This window comes from Aulonocara stuartgranti (assembly GCF_965226115.1).
Source record: "Aulonocara stuartgranti genome assembly, chromosome: 17".
Classification (NCBI taxonomy): Eukaryota; Metazoa; Chordata; class Actinopteri; order Cichliformes; family Cichlidae; genus Aulonocara; species Aulonocara stuartgranti.
In genome coordinates, this window is record NC_138953.1 from 26,397,514 (window position 1) to 26,414,202 (window position 16,689).

Genomic DNA, 16,689 nt, shown 5'->3' on the forward strand with positions numbered 1-16,689 from the left:
GCAAATGACACCTCGCCCCAGGTCAAATTTAACCTGCCCTGTGTTGCCAGTTGTATGACAGACAGTTACATATGTTGGTGTATTGTTTAGTTTTGGAAATGTGGCAAATATAATTGGAAGTGTACTAATAAACTTTCATGAGGCTACAGTCACAATACGGAAAACGGTAATTACAGACTTGGCACAAATTATTGCCAAAGTGCGCAATGAACTTGTGATCTCGTTCCCTTTTAGCTCGTTGCTTTGAAAACAGAGACCAGCTTTGCGACCACTCGCAGTCAGCTGCCGTCTTTAAACTGACTTTGGTGTGTCGAAACAGCAATAACATGGAGTCAGTCTGCTATCGGTCTGTAGCTGTGATTAAATCAGCAGAAATGACAAATCTGTCACCATCTACATTCACAGAAATTCACATTAACCAGTTACTCCAGCCAGAAATGTAGATTTGAAACAGAAGTTCAGAAATTCCTCTACAAATAATGACACAGTTCCTGCAGGATAGCAAGTGACACAGACACTCAGCCAGCTTACCTTTTAATGGAAATATAACCAGAATGCAACAAGTTGGCAGGCAGTTGAGTCCCTTGTTGCAAAGAGTTATTGGCAGTTTTTCTGCATTTGTAAATTCAGAGTGATTGCAGTTGGTCTTAGAGACAGAAGTTTAGAGACAGAAGGTGACATGTGCCATCATCTTTGGACCAGTTGGTCACTATAGCTACTTGCAATCAGAAGCTGAATGCGAAAAGAAAATCAGTAGGCTACCACTGATGTTTTCCTAGTTTCAAGGAGGCTGCCATCCTTCTTTTACTTTTTTTCTGTTGTCACTGAGCCATAGGCAGATGAGACAACAAGCTTTTGTGAAATAAAGCTGAACAACCACCTCAGTATAAAACATCTCAGCTATTATATGGAGTTTGAAATCATAACAGCTTTGGTGCTCATCTGCCAGCACAAGGTAACTGATATCTGAAACGCCTCGACAACAATTAAATGAATTCTGTAGTTTTGAGTGTTTCCAGAGATTCTGTGATCCTCTTCTTCCTCTCCTGCTGTGTTTTTGACTATACTTACGTTGCATAATTAAGTTACCTGGAATAAAATATACCTTAAGGTCGCCCAAGCCGAGATTCTACACAAGTCCATCATTTAAAAATTAGCTGAACAAATACTCAAATGGTGCAATATTCCTGCACAGCCCTAGAAATTCAATACAGACACTACTGCCTCCTCTCCACCTACAAATGAATTCCAGTGACTCTGACCTTTCATCTCGCACAAACACCTGATCAGAAATCTAATTTTCACAGCTCTTGACCTAACACCAGTCAGATTCCTTAAAAAACTAGAAAACGAATGATATTCATACCAGCTTGCACTGTTTTGTCTACAACTACTTCCTGCTCAACATGTTTTCATTTTCATAACTGCATAACTACAGCCTCGCAGAGCTGCATGGTTATTGTTTTTCAATCAACTACACATTAAATATTCCCTGGTGTGTACCATGAAGTTAAATAAAATCTACATCCTACATAAAGTACATAAGATGATGAAGGATTCCGGCATGTTTTAAGTGAAAATAGAAATATTTGTATTTGCGGTTTGGTAACATTAAACATGGGGACTCATAGCCTGTTTTAACCTTCCAAAAAATTGCCTCTTATTCAAAAGAACCCCCATGTAGTCACTGAAACTCCCCTTTCTCTCTAAATCTTCAGACATTAAAGGGAGAATGATCTCCAAGATGATGAAATGACACAGAAACAAAGACAAAGGCGCCTGTGAGGAATTAGTCCAAATGTGATTGTGCTTTCATCTCCAAGACTTCCAATCCTATTTATCCACCAAGGACACACCACATGAGGAGATGTGCTGATATTTGCAAGGATCGCTGCTGATCTTCTCAGGGCGTCTCATCCACTTAGTTAGTCCCAGCGGTACGAATCAAAGTCAGGCAAGAGAGTCAACTGTATAGCAGTTGATAACAGTGGCTTCAGGTCGGGATCAGCCGAATGAAAAAGTTCAGTGACTGCACCTGTAAAAAAAAAAAAAAAAAAAAAAAGGTAAAAAACGCACCTGTTTGAAATATAGCTGTTATCTCCTTCAAGGTTTTCTCCTTGTGCACCTTCAGCACTTATCTGCAGGTTCACTATGCGCCTTAAAGGTTTAGAGATCAAACGGCTTCTGTGTTGAAATAACGCAGCTTTAATGTTTAGGATCTCTGGTCATGAGAAACGGGTCTCAGTTTATTTTAACTTCTTGAAGTTTAAGGACGGTCAACGAAGCATAAATTGTGGTTTCTGTGTCATCATCGCCAGTACACATGATATTGAATATAAGTAGGTTTTTTTCTCACCATCACCTTCCTCCCTAAAGCTAAGTCTTTGCAACTTCTTCCTCTTTCCCATATTGAAATTCACATTTAATGGAGTCCTGGGAAAACAGTGTGGCTCATCAGGGATACAATCTTGAGGGATGCAACAGCCAAATTTAAATTAGTTACAGTTTTTGTTTTTTATAGCTGTAGTCATTGAACTTTGTGACTGCTCAATTCTCAAGTGGAAAACACAGGAGAATTGTTGAGCTCAGTAATAAGTTATAGCTGAATGCTGCACCTCAGTGGGTCAAAATGGGCAAATTTCCTTATAGTTTGGAATATTGAATTTCCTGAAAGAGATTTCTGATTTTGTTACGGTGTTAACTGCAAGCGCACGTTGTTATGTGGGTTAAACCTCGACTTAAAGAATCTTATTTAATTCTGGGATCTTTTTAGCCATCTCACTGCATCAACATCTCAGCCTCACACAGCTTTTGGTTCATTTGACTTTGTGTTCGGGGATTTGTTAATTCCATAATTAAGCTGTTGACCTCTGTATTTATTTAGCTTTCAGATATATTTCTTTTGACGATCCAAGACTTAAAGATCCGCCAGGGAAGATAATACGGTGGTGTGCACTTTGCTCTGCTTTGTAGGTTTTAGTAACTCAAAGTGTGTTTCTGTGTCAGCAGCCATACGAGATGTATGTAGTTCAGCCAAACTTCCACAGCCTGGTGACACCAGCCACCCCTGAGAGCTGAGCTCAGTTAGGAGAGAAAAGCTGCCTCTGTAAATTCGGTATTGATTGGGGGAAAGGTGTGGGCGTGTGCGTGTCCATGTTTGAACCCGAGCCATGCTCTGATAAGCACTAACAGGATCGCGGGGTGGAGTCTCTGAGGTGTGACGAGACAACAGGGAGAGAGAAGGAGGAAGAGGAGTACAGTATTAAGTCAGACTTTGAGTGTAGAGGAGAGGAGTGAAAGTGAAGAGCACACATGGAAGAAGTGCTTATGCACTGGACTTAAACCGCAATACTTAAGGTTCTTTATTACAAATTTGATAGGAGAATTGTACTGTCACCAGAGTACACTTAAGGAGGAAAGCTTTGCTTTGTTGCAAATTATTTTCGTATCTGGTCGTATCATTTCTCTAAGTCAACTGTTATCTAGCAGTTGCGATTAAACAAAAGGCTAACAAGGCAAGAAATAAGGAGCCAGATGATCGAGCTTGTTATCTCCTAATCCTGTGAGATAATCACCAACCTTAGTCAGAGGGACTTGTGTACTTGGAAAAGTGTGAATATGAAATTTTTTTTAAATAAATGTATATAAAATAAAGTGATTAAGTGATCGACAAAGCCACTGTGACCATGCCTATGTTACACGGCTCTGAGGTAGGTTTCATTCTGTGGAGGGAGAATTTTCTTTGCTCACAGACGAGCCGAATCTCTTACGTCAACACAAGACTAAGGAATACGAAAGCTGCCTGCATAGGTCATACATACTGAAATACACAATTCACAATTTGCTTTAAGTACTAGTGACGTGTTTAATCTTAGTATAATGCATGATATTTTAAGTGTTTTGGACGTAAAGCCTTTCATCTTAAAAGCAGCTGGTAACTGCAGCTGTCAGACAGATGTTATGCTGTTAAAATCTACAGTTTCCCTCCTAAAATGAGGTGAAATAGAGATTTAAAAAACCCCAACTGACTGTTTAGAACCTCAGCGCTGTACCTAACAGCCATATGTGAGTAAATGTTTTCACCTCTGGTGAAGACAACTTGTTCCCTCTCATGTTTAAAGTCAGTTGCAACGCATACAACCAGATTCTGTCAAAATATGCGCAGAAATGTGTGCTCGGGTTAGGGTGCTCATTCCTGCATGTTCAAAGGAGCGTCAGCTTCAGTGAAGACAGAGCAGCTGACATCACAGGCGCCTTGTAGTTACATAACTCGCTCTATATTTCTCCCTCACTCTTTCTGCCTATATTTTTTCTCACCTCCACTCTCTACCTCTATATCCTCTATATCATCCTCTCTCCCTCGTGTCCTCGTGCCTCTTCTTTTTTGTTTTGGTTTTAAAAAAAAAACTAGGACAGGCTTTTTACAGAACCTCCCTCTTTGCTTTTATTCCCACTCTCTCACTTAAAATTGCCTGGTTGTGTTTTTTTTTTCTATCCTGCCAAATATTTGTTGGCCTGGAAAAAAATAAACTGAATGGGCCATACTCTTGTCTCACCTCTTTACTTATTCAGCTGGTTTTCTCCCTTTTATTTGCCTTCACAGGTAAAGAGAAAGAGAATTCCCCCGATAAGTAAACTAAAAGCAGTTTGTTCTCACTGTTTCTTCATGTTTAATTAGCTGTCAGTTTGTCCTATCTGGAGAAGATATGCTATATATCAGGGGAAGTTATACTACATACAGTATAACGTAGTGTATGAATAGACGCATAAATTGCAGGGAGGGATTATTACTCTGATCGTGCTTAATCGTATTACAGCGCCTCTTGTCTTTTGCCTCTGTGAATCCCAAAAGACGGGGCTCGTGCATACAGAGGGCAGCAAACGCAGACAAGTAATTACATTCTGGTCATGTGAGGAGCTTCACGGCCAAACACACAAAGTTATTATCGTGTCTCACAGGCTAGCTTTGGGCTCACACTTCCTTCTTGTGCTCTCTCCAGGGGAACTAGCAGGACCAGCGTTTTACTCGTTTTTCTTTGCTTTTCTCACATCTGCAATTTAAAAAAAAAAAAAAAAAAAAAAACGGCATCCAGTGCATGTATTTGTGTGTCCCTCCGATACTTCATCACTTCTGTCCAGATGGGACAGCGCTACTCCAGCCTGGGAAATGCCATCTCTCCTTTCGCTGTGATGTCAATTTAGCCAGCTCAGCGGGACTTTGTAGATCGATTTTGTGATTTTTGTGGGGTGCAGGGTGTTGTTTGTGAATGTGAAGACACACTCACCCTGCAGTGAGTGTGTGTGCACTTCTACAGGTGAGTTATTATAGATGGCGAAACGCAGCGCCCTCCTTCACCTTGAGCCTTTCTGCAGCAGTCGGGAGCGGAGTCGGAGGGGTTGGGGATGGCAGGCGTAGATGTCGACAGCATGATTGATGGGTGTATTTTGAGAACATCCCCAGCAGAGCATGCCTGAGGCCTGGAGATTGGATGCAAGGAAGACTGTGTGGCAGGTGTTTGTGTGACATGCAGCTTCTGAATTAAATGTCATTGTGTGAATAACAGTGTAAATACCAGCACTGCACTTTTTTTAAATTAGCATAAATAAACCTAGATGATATATACAATACTGCATTAAGGTAATTTATGTTGATTTATGATGATTTTAAGGATACCTTTAAGCATTATTATTTATTTTCTTTTGAAAAAATGAGACAAAAAGCAAAATGAACCTAAGACTGTGCCACAGAGCTTCCCTGGTGCCCAAAGTTATTAAAGGATACTAACAATCAAAAGGTCACACCGTTATATCCCTCCACACGGGTATTGAAGTTCAGGAAGTAGCAGAATATGACCCACATAATTCTGCTGCCCAGAATAGTCAGTAGTGCATTAAATGTGTACTACTCCACAGCAACGATCCAATGCATTATTTAATTTTGTTTGAGTAATGTTTGCTGCAAACTACACTGTCCGGCTATGATAGGAAAATACTGAGCCTTTTTTAAAAGTGGAGCTATATTTGTGTGCGTTCTATAAAAGATTTACTTCTTCAAAAGGAACTGTTGGGTTTGGGTCTGAGAGCCAAAAAGAGGGTAAAGAGCTGAGAGAAAGATTAATTTATAGACTTTTTAAACTCCATTTTCCTTTTTAATTCAAATATTCAGAGCCGATTTTAATACTTGAGATCGAGGTGGATGTCTTTGCAAAGTGTGAAAACTACAGGGAAGACCGGCATTGTTTTTGGACTTTCCACTATGATTTATGGTGGAAAGCACTGTGCTGCAAAGTTATTAATGGTTTTTTTTCATTACCCATGGCCTACCATACCACGCCAATGGGTTTCTTTGATTTACAAAAGTAGCATTTCTTTGTAATGACAGTAGACTCACAGTTGCGCTTATTTTTCTTAACACATCTTTGGCTGTTCATCATCTGTATCGGAAATGGATGGTTCATTAAAGTTTAAAGCTTTCCGAGTGTACTTGCACTTTATTATGTTAAAAGAAGGATATAATTTGTATGGGTTATTATGCAGTGGTGGCACATTTTCTGTGGTCTATGAGGCAAAATAAGAGTGACACCCGTGATTTAGATGTCAAGTAAGCTCACTTTAAAGTGCTTTGTCTGTGACTTTTAAAAAAAGAACAGTACATAATTCTGCTGATTCAGGTCTGTGTTTGTTATGTTCTTCTGTACTTAGATATCAGTGTCAGATTAGGAACCAGTCAGATGCTTATCTGGGCAAATATCCATACAGCCAATCACACAGCAGCAACTTGTTGCATTTAGTCATGAAGAAATGGTCAAGACCTGCGAAGGTCAGACCAGCCATCAGAATGAGTAAGAATAGTTGGTCTGAGTATTTCAGAAACTGCTCATCTGCTGAGGCATTCTCAGATATTTTTAGATATCTCTAAGTCTGACAAAGAGAAAATATCCAGTGCAGCAGTTCTCTGGGTGAAAATGCCTTGTTGTGTGCCAGAGATCAGAGGAGAATCCTTCAAGCTGATAGGAAAGCTACGGTAACTCAAATTATGTCTCATGACAATAAACGTATGTAGAAGTGTACAGCACATCCGGTCTTGAAGCAGATGGGCTACAGCAGCAGACAACCACACCGGATGGCACTCCTTTCAACTAAGAGCAGGAAACTGAGACTACAATTTGCACTTGCTCACCAGGGGGTCTTGATTTGTGCTGTAGCATTTGGTAGGCAGGATCAGAATTTTTTTATAATCAGCATAAAAACATGGATCCATCCTGCCTTATATCAATGATTCGGGCGTAATGATGTTCTGGATATTTCTTTTGGTACACTTTGAGCCCCTTAGTACCACCTGAGTATCATTTTAATGCCACAGCCTACCTGAGTATTGCTGACCAAGTGCATCCCTCTGTGACTGCTGGGTACCCATCGTCTGATGGCTGCATTCATGTCACAAAGCTCAGATCATCTCAACCTGGTTTCATAAACATGAAAGTGTAACGGCTACAGTAGCAAGGTGTGCCTAATAAATGTCTGAGTGGATCATTTGATCTAAAATTAAGCATTTTTATATCAGTTAGTTTATACAAACTTGTTTACAGAGGTATGTGAACAAAGTCTACCCTAATACATTATTTTATGTTATTCACAGCATCCTGGAGGCTATAACAAAGCACTATACTCTACATAATTACCTTGTTTAACACCTAACAAAAGGATTTCACAAATTTTTCTCTGACCCCAGCAGGATGAAAAAAGAGTGCTTCGGAGGGTAACGCTAGAAACAAAAAATAAAAAGGAGAAAGCGTGCGCTTGTCTGTTTGCAGCTGCATGCAGCTGTAAGTGTTTTTCCCAAAGAGTTTATCCAAATAAACCCGAACTTTGGAGACAACAGAGGAGGGGATAAGTGCCAGGTCACACTTCAGTACATCTCCTCCTGTCACTGGAATGCCCTGATAAGGTACAAGCTTGTGAATTCTGCTTTTTTTCCTCACTTTTATTCTACTGCTTAACTGTTGTCTGCTTGCTTTGAGTTAGAGACCAGTGAGACACTGAAGTAGAGCAAAGGAAAGGAGGGTTTCCACGCCACGCAGGTGCATTTAAAAGGAAAACAAGCTGTGGAAAAAATGGCAGCTCATTGAAATGGAGAAATATACAACAGAGGAAAACACTGCTGCCAGCAAGTGACACAATTAACTGATTTGCTGTCAAAGCCACGGCTGTTGCTTTGACTTTTCCTGTCACGGCGCAGATGTATTGGTTTATTAATCATCTTCTGAAAGACTGAGTAAACAATCTTTGCCCAGTAGGAAAAAAATATGTGTGGTATATATCTGTTGGACCCGCATGTGACAAATACAGCAGTAAATCATGAGCACATCACTGTGTATCAAACCCTGTCACAGCCTGTGTGGTTTTAAATCACTGTAAGCAGATTCAGCCGTATGATTAACTGACAGCTGTTAGAATGACTCAGCTTGTGCAGTTGTCCCCGGGGAGCCATAGCTTGTTGGCCATGTAGTCACAGAAACATATGCACATGCTGAACTACAAGTTTGCTGCACTGATAGTAAAGAGCCGCCAAAATTTAAACACTCCATGAAAGGCAGTGTAGTTGCTGGACTTGAAGTTCATGACTGATAGCAAGAAGATTCATAAAATTTGTGATGGGAGCAGCAGATCGCTTACTTGTGTGGAGCAAAGTACAACTATCCACCAGTGTGACGCACCGACTAAAGAAAAAAGGAGGGGGCAATTTGTCAGTAGATCGGTCTTATGGTCTCAGCTGGAGCTAGGATGTCAACAGCCCCTCAGCCCAAGTGCATCATGTCAAGAGGAGTTAGCTAATGCTAACATGGTGCCAAGCAAGCTGAGGACACATTTAGAAACCAAGCATCCTTTCTGTCAGGAGCACAGGAAGCAGGAGCTTTTTCTGGACCGTGTCAGTGTGTCTGATGAGTTGATGCAGGTGATTTCTCTTGTAGTGGAGCTTATTGCAAAATTTAAGAAAAAGTCATGCAAAGTTAAAAAGCTGCAAATGGGGTATCTAAAATGATTTTGTCTTTTAGTATACTGATAAGAAGTACTGCCAACATGTTTGTTGCATTAAAATTTTAGCTTACCCTTTGGTGTTTCTTAAGCATTTAACATTTGAAAACCACAGATCTAACTTCCAAAGCACAGACACTGACGCATTTCAGTTAGATTTTTTTGTTAAAGAAATAAAGTCCTGTAGAACGCACAGTTATTTTCTTTCCCTATAAAACATTTGCATGACAGTTTTTGCTAAAATCATTTAAACTTACATTGTTTAAATACATTTTTAACTTATTGAACCTAGCATTAGCCCACAATTACAGTACATTGGGTTATAAAATCTGATCTCGACCGCATCATGGGATGACCCAGCTGATACCTTCCCGTACAGGCTGTGCCTCCGCAAGCCGCTTTGTAACCCACCTCCACCTTAGTCCTTTGCCCATGATTTTGTGTCCAAAGGAAAGTGTACCCCTCTGTTCAAGGACAGACAAAAAAAAGCCTTTTTATTACTTCACCTGAAGAAAGCGTGCTTCCACATAATAACTAGGATTTCGATTTTTCTGCTTCTGTGTGCCCCTCTGACAGACAGCACGTCCCTGTCTTTGTTAATATTTTTCATATCTACTATCATCGATGCTTGTTGTTTTCCGTACTGGAGGGTCTGGTTTCTTCCCTTCCAAACAGAAGGGGAGAGCATGTCACCAAATGTAGATTACTGCAGATGGAATAACAATTTTCGCCTTTTTCAGTTTACCACCATATTAACAGTTTTTATCTTCCCTCTCTTTGTCGACTCATTGTTATATTCCTTGATGTGATATTCCTACACTTCCTGATCAAGGAAGAATAAGTTAGCAACCCCCACTTTTCCAGCCTCCTTTTTTTTAAATGCCTTCTGTTCTTCTGCTCTAGTGTGACAGAAAATGGTAAACTGCGCTTGTCTTGCAGGTGAGGCTTTTTCTGCTACGTCTTGTTTGACCATCAACAAGCCCAGAAAGTCTCAGAAATCATCCGACGGGGCCGGTGAGCAGCTCTCAAAGCGCACAGGCCCCCTTTGATTGCGGTTTTGATTATGACAGACAGGATAGTCATTATCAGCACAAAACTGTAGAGTATTTTTTTAAGTGCTGATTGGAGAGGCAGCCGAGTTCATGAATTATAGGTTAGACTGACTGAGAAAATATTGAGACTGAGTTCATCATCACTTTCAGGTCTTCTGAAAATATTCAGTTTCAGTCACAACCAAGTAGGTTTAGCTCTTTGTTGTTTGGTGGTTCCTGAGAGAAATAATGATGGCGGCGTTATGAAGAAAAAGACTTGAAGAGAGCAGGAAGACCTTCGCTTAGATATATACATTTACATAGACACGGTTCATTACATACTAATGTTTGAGTGTTAAATGTTCCTGATTTTTCCATTCAGGCTTTTAGTACTGCAAATTTCTGCTGAGCTTCACAGTGGGCCGTGGATAATCTTAAAATAAATGGCTCAGTTTTTCTGCAAACACCACTATTTATCATTTTGAACAAAGTGGGTGTTGAATTCACAGGTAGTCTAGTATATTAATGTTCAACTGAGCAAGTGGGCAGCAAGTTCTGTCCCTGCGACAAAAACAAATAGTGCTAATACCTTATTTCATCTGCCGAGACATGCTGGCTTTAAATGTGTGCACAATGTGGTTCTTCTTTCTGCAGTAGCTGATGTCTACAGTGGGATTTTTACCAGACAGGCAGAGTTTTTGTTGCAAGCCAAGTCAAGTCAAGTTGCAGTAGACAGATGCCAGGTAAAGGCTTAAAAAGGTTCAATAAGTTATCATATTTTTCTTTTTTTACACTTCTTTATATGCTTTACAAGTTGCTTTTTGCTTTTATTGTGAAATAGTCACAGGAAATGCTTTTATCAACCAGGTTAGCCTCACTGTTAAAAATGCATTTAAAAAAAAACAAGATGCTGATTATTTATTGAGGTTTTAAATATTGGAAGAGAATAGCTGTGCAAACAGCTGGCTGATGAGTACTTTGCTTTTACTCTGTAGCTCGGCAACCAAATTTTCTGTGTCCTGCTAAGAGGCCAATTTATTGACTGACACCTTTATTAATGTGAGGTTGTTTGTTGAGCTCCACTGCAAACACAGTTGACAAAAAGCCTTGAACGTTGGCTTTAGTATTGAATGAAAGATACAATAAAAAGTGTTGAAAAAAGAAAGTATTTTTTTTACAGCTACAGTTAGGATGTGAAAATGTACAAGGCCTCTTTATCTTTAAAAAAAAAGTTATTTTATCTTAAAATAAAGCAATATGCAGATAAGTCGTTTCTTTGTATCTATAAAATGCTTTAAGGAGAAAATTATTTCTATCCATCATCCCTCTACCGCTTATCCGGGGCCAGGTTGCGGGGAGGGCAGACCTCCCTCTCCCCGGCCACCTCCTGCAGCTTGTCCGGGCGGGGGACCAAGGCATTCCCAGGCCAGCCGAGAGATTTAATCTCTCCAGCGTGTCCTGGGTCTGCCCCAGGGCCTCCTCCAGGTGTGACATGCCCGGAACACCTCACCCAGGGGGCATCCTTGTAAGATGTCCGAACCACCTCAACTGGCTCCTTTCGATGTGGAGGAGCAGCGGCTCTACTCTGAGCCCCTCACGGATGGCTGAACTTCTCACCCTATCTCTAAGGGAGAGGCCAGCCACCCTTCGGAGGAAGCTCATTTCTGCCGCTTTCATCCGCGATCTCGTTCTTTCAGTCACTACTGTAGGCACGTAGATCGACCAGTAAATTGAGAGCTTCTGCGGCCACAGCACCGTCTGTAAGTCTCACGTTCCCTTCTCCCGTCACTTGTGAACAAACCCCAAGATACTTAAACTCCTCCACTTGGGGCAGGGACTCATCCCTGACCTCCCTGAGAAAATTATCTGATTGATTTAAATAAGTATTTTATGTGTGTCTGTCTTTAAAACAGCGTGTGATTGGCTTTTTAGATGTTTTCATTAAGCATTAAGCAGTTGAACCTCATACCTAATACAGTTACCTGTTTCTTTTTTAGCTGACAGTTGGTGATGGGTTTCAGGCTCAGTTGTGCAGTTAAACCTAATATTAAAAGTCACTTCAGTCACTGGACATAAAGTTAATTGTCTCTTCACACGTTTGCACATTTGTGACTTCTGCCTGTAATTTAAGGATCTATTACCACTTGTTTCAGACTTCTTCTTGGTCTGACTATATATATATGGGTTCACTGTAGAGCAGGGCGATATGGCCAAAAATATTTATCACGATATATATTTGAAAATTTGCGATAACGATATAACTGACGATATAATTGATGCAAGACAAAATACAACTCCACAACATTACTAGTGCAAAAAGACAACCTTCCTTTTATTTTCACTTGAACAAGAAGCTGGTTTTTATGTACATTAAAGCTTTATAAAAATTTAACAGTGCGAATACAAATTCCTTGCTGAAAGTTTAACCAAAAGGCATTTCCAGTAGAAATGGGCTGACATATCCTGAGCATAACCATGTATAATATCCACTGAAGTTAAAAAGAGGTGCTTTGCAACATTAAACTGCAGTGTGCAGTACGTATTTTTCGGACCATAAGGTGCACGGGATTATAAGGCACATTAAGCGAAACAAGGCAGTCAGATAAATCAAACTTTATTAAACTCATTCTTCTTGCTTCCTCCACTTCTGTACCATTGATTCATTAATGTTGAATTCTCTGGCAGCTGCTCTATTCCCATGTTGTTGCAGTATATTAATTAACCTCGTATTGTGGATGGATTATCTCAGTTGTTATGGATTATCTCAGTTGTTCTCCTGACTGAAGTTTGGTCCGTTTACAGCATCCTGCCATGCGATTGCATTTGTCTCTAACTATCAGGCACGTTAACTTTTATAAGTGGAAAAGTGTTAGTGTTCGTCCTCCAGCTTCACTGTTTATGTCATGCTAACATAGCTGTGTCGCTAGCGATCACGTAGCACATCATTATATAGCAGCTAGCCCAACTTCAGTAACCCTACAAACGTCACTGCTGTTTAGTTTCCCGTCTTCATTTATGTTGGAAGTGATAGCAGAGCTGTACGTTTGAATTTATTCAGAAATCTCTCAGTCAGAACATGCTATATCATGCTTGGGTAACTAGCGAAACTAGCGAGCTAACTTCCGCTAGCTTCCTGCTAACTTCTAACTCCGTTAAATGTAATAAATTTTGTTTTCATGGATGCCTGGAAGTTAAACTTCATAGTTACACCTGGTAAAGCAGCAATGCTGATCGTTTTATTAAAGATGAAAGAATTTAGACAGTTTTTAAACTCTCAGTGATGCTGCAGTTCGTTTGACCTGAAGGTTTACGGAGTTTAGGACCCAGATTACTCCCAGATTTAAGAGCATCTTAGTCCGACAAATACGACAATAACGACGGCCGCTTGCGTGTTCTGCAAAAAAATGTGCTTTGTCGTGTATCTGACGGACAAACGCCAAACCAGTTCCACATCACTGAAGTTGCACCATTTTTACAAACCAATTCTGGTTCATTTGTTTCACTCAACAATCGGCCATGTGCGTATGAAAACAAAGGCACTGCGCATGCGCGTTTTACTCCCATTCTATCGCGATATTTCATTTTCCTATCGTTGCCTAACATTATACCGGTATTACCGTGAACGGTATAATATGGCCCAGCCCTAGTTCACTGTTATGTTTAAGAATAAACTTAGCCTTAATCAGATGCCTCCCTTATGTAAAAAGTGTCTTGGATGATCTAGTTGTCTTATTGTGATGGATAAAAATAAAAGTATTAAAAGCTTTCACAGAGCTGCAGGGAATGTGCCTCTGAATACAGACCAGGTGGCAATTCAAAAAGAAGCTGAAATAATTAAGCCGGTATTGTAGTATTGAAACAGCTTCTTTGTCGTCCGTGGCCTTTCATACACTTTTCAGCTTAAATTTGAAGTTTAGAGAATTGATGCTGGGCTGCTACTTACAAAGAATGCATTCTGCAGTAGGTAAGTCTAAGCTTTTGCGACAACAACGGTCCATTTATTTCTTGTTAGATCTTTATATATTGTGTATTTCATTGAATTATTGAGCTGATTTTGTGTTCTCAAATGTGTTTTTCATACCTTCTGTCAGTTAGTGGACTTTGTGCCAGTGTTGATCAGTAGAAACGTACATTAATCAGCTGAGAGAAGTTTCTCCCAGTAGGTTCAGTGATCGAGCCTGAGCCCTCGAGTGGGCTGCATTCAAAGGTGACATGATAGATGAAGCCCTGTGCAGTGCACTATCCGGTAAGACAGAACTTTAATTTTTGGTGACTACAAAAGGCTCAGGGCACTGAAAATGATTCAGTTCACCTTGTTTGCTTTTCAAAAGGTGGAAAAATGAAAGAAGGGGGGGGGGCAAGAAACAAGGTCCTGGTGAATCCCTGCGGTGTTTGAGGGCTGTGTGGTTCGCCAACTTCTTTGTAAGACCAAATTGGAAAAAGTAGAATAAAAAATACACTTGTGAGCGTGAAACCTGCCTTCAAAAAGTTTTGGCGAGACTGCATGTGGTAAGGTAATGTAAGATAAAAGGATACTTTTGGAAGGACGAAAGCGAGAGAAAGAGGAAAGAGAAAGAGAGATTATGGAGCATAATAGTGGCAGAAAATATGGGAAGATGCCAGGATACCTCCTGCTGGTAGTAAGAGGCGCTCCACCTGTGACTGCAGGATGAATGTGGTGGCATGACTAGCAGTCGTAAACATTTTTCCCCTCGCTTCAGGGCTTCATAATAAGAGCTCCTACCTGAAAATTCTACACTGGCTTGACATTTCCTTCCACTGATAAGAAGCATTGGTTTTATATTGCATACACAATATAAACACACACACACACACACACACATTCGCCCAACTTGTCCCTAGGAGTGAGTGCTTCATTGCAGGCTGCTGACAAAGAGGTTATAGACTACACTCAGTGGAGCCAGACAAAAGAAAGCGAGCAAAGAGACAATCCTCCTAAGTTCAGCATTTATCATCATGCTGCACAGTAACAAAAACAGCACTGCAGTGTGGGCGCATTTGTGTAAAGCATGTAAGGCACTGAGGCCATAATACCACATGAACACATTAAACAAAGACTATGTAAGTAATGCTGAATTATAGCCAGTAATCACAAGTAGCAGCTAGCAAAGACATTAAAACAGTAAAGAAAAGTGTTTAAGTCTGCAAACTGACTTCCCCTGTTTCATAAGGTTTATTCGCTAAGAGAGGAGGTAAATAACTATCATTGGAAACGCATGAATCCGTTCCCTTGAATTGATTTGGGAGTAAAATGATTTTGCTGCAAGGAAGTCTTATCAGCAAGAAACATGAGTAATCAGGGAATCAGAGAGATATAAACATTTGTTATCAACAGTTAGTTTAGACAATCTACAACCCCAATTCCAAAAAAAAGTCGGGAAGTTGTGCAAAATCTAAAATAAAAACTGAACACATTGATTTGCAACTCTCAATATTTTATTCACAATAAAACACAGAAAACATGTCACATTTTTAAACTGAGAAAATGTAGAAGTTTAATAATAAATTTGGTTATTTTGAATGCCTCACTAGTTGGTTACTTGGCACTAAAAAGAAAAAGCTAAAGAAATCTTTTGCAGCTGATTACAATAATTGGCAACATGACTGGGTACAAAAGGAGGATCTTAGAGGCAGAGGTTCACCGATCAGCAAAAAGCTGTATCTACAAATTCAGAAAAATGTTCCTCAAGAGAAAATTGTGAAGAGTTTGAATATCTCATAATATACAGTACATAATTTCATCAAAAGACTCGAGATTCAAGACTCTAGAGAAATCTGTGTCCAAGGGCAAGACAGAAAATCAATGTTGGATGCCTGTTTTCATCTGTCCCTCAGTGGCACTGCATTATTCTGCATGATTTTATTGCTACATGGGCTCAGGACTACTTCCAGAAATCACTGTCTGTGAAGACAGTTAACCATGCCATCCACAAATGCAGGTTAAATCTCTGCCATGCAAAGAAGAAGCCATATGAGAGCATGATCCAAAAACGTCACCATCTTCTCTGAGCCAAAGCTCATTTAGAGGGGATGGAGGCAAAGTGGAAAACTGCTCCATGGTCAGACAAATCAAAATTTAAAATTCTTTCTGGAAAACATGGACAGCAATAAAGAGGAAAAGGACCATTTAGCTCGTTATCTGCGCTCAGTTAAAAAGCCTCCGCCCCGACGTCTAGCAGCTTGCACATCTAGAAAGGCACCATCAGTGCTGAGTGATACACTATAGTGCCAAAAGTATTCACTCAGCCGTCCAAATCATTGAATTCAGGTGAATCACTTCCACAGGTGTATAAAATCAAGCAGCTAGTCATGCAGACTGCTTCTACAAACGTTTGTGAAAGAATGGGTCGCTCTCTGGAGGTCAGTGAATTCCAACAAGTCATGAAATTTGCTTTTAGTGGTTTTTCTCAACAGCAGTAAACATCGGCATCAGATTCAAATAGTGCTAATTTTTTCTTAACCCTTTATTGCTAAGTGTTTCTCATTTTTTTTATGTTATTGTGAGGTTTTTTGAGACCTTTACGTCATTACTGGGATTTTTCTTTCCTGAAAAAAATAATTCATGTAAATTAATAAATTAATGTAGCAAATGTAGCAAAAA

General features: G+C 40.1%; 1 protein-coding gene across 9 annotated transcripts in view; it reads left to right on the plus strand.

Moving 5' to 3' along the window:
• The window catches only part of magi2a (membrane associated guanylate kinase, WW and PDZ domain containing 2a), a 269,662-nt gene that overhangs the window by 192,129 nt on the left and 60,844 nt on the right, over positions 1 to 16,689 (plus strand). The gene's annotated exons all lie outside the window — the stretch shown is intronic.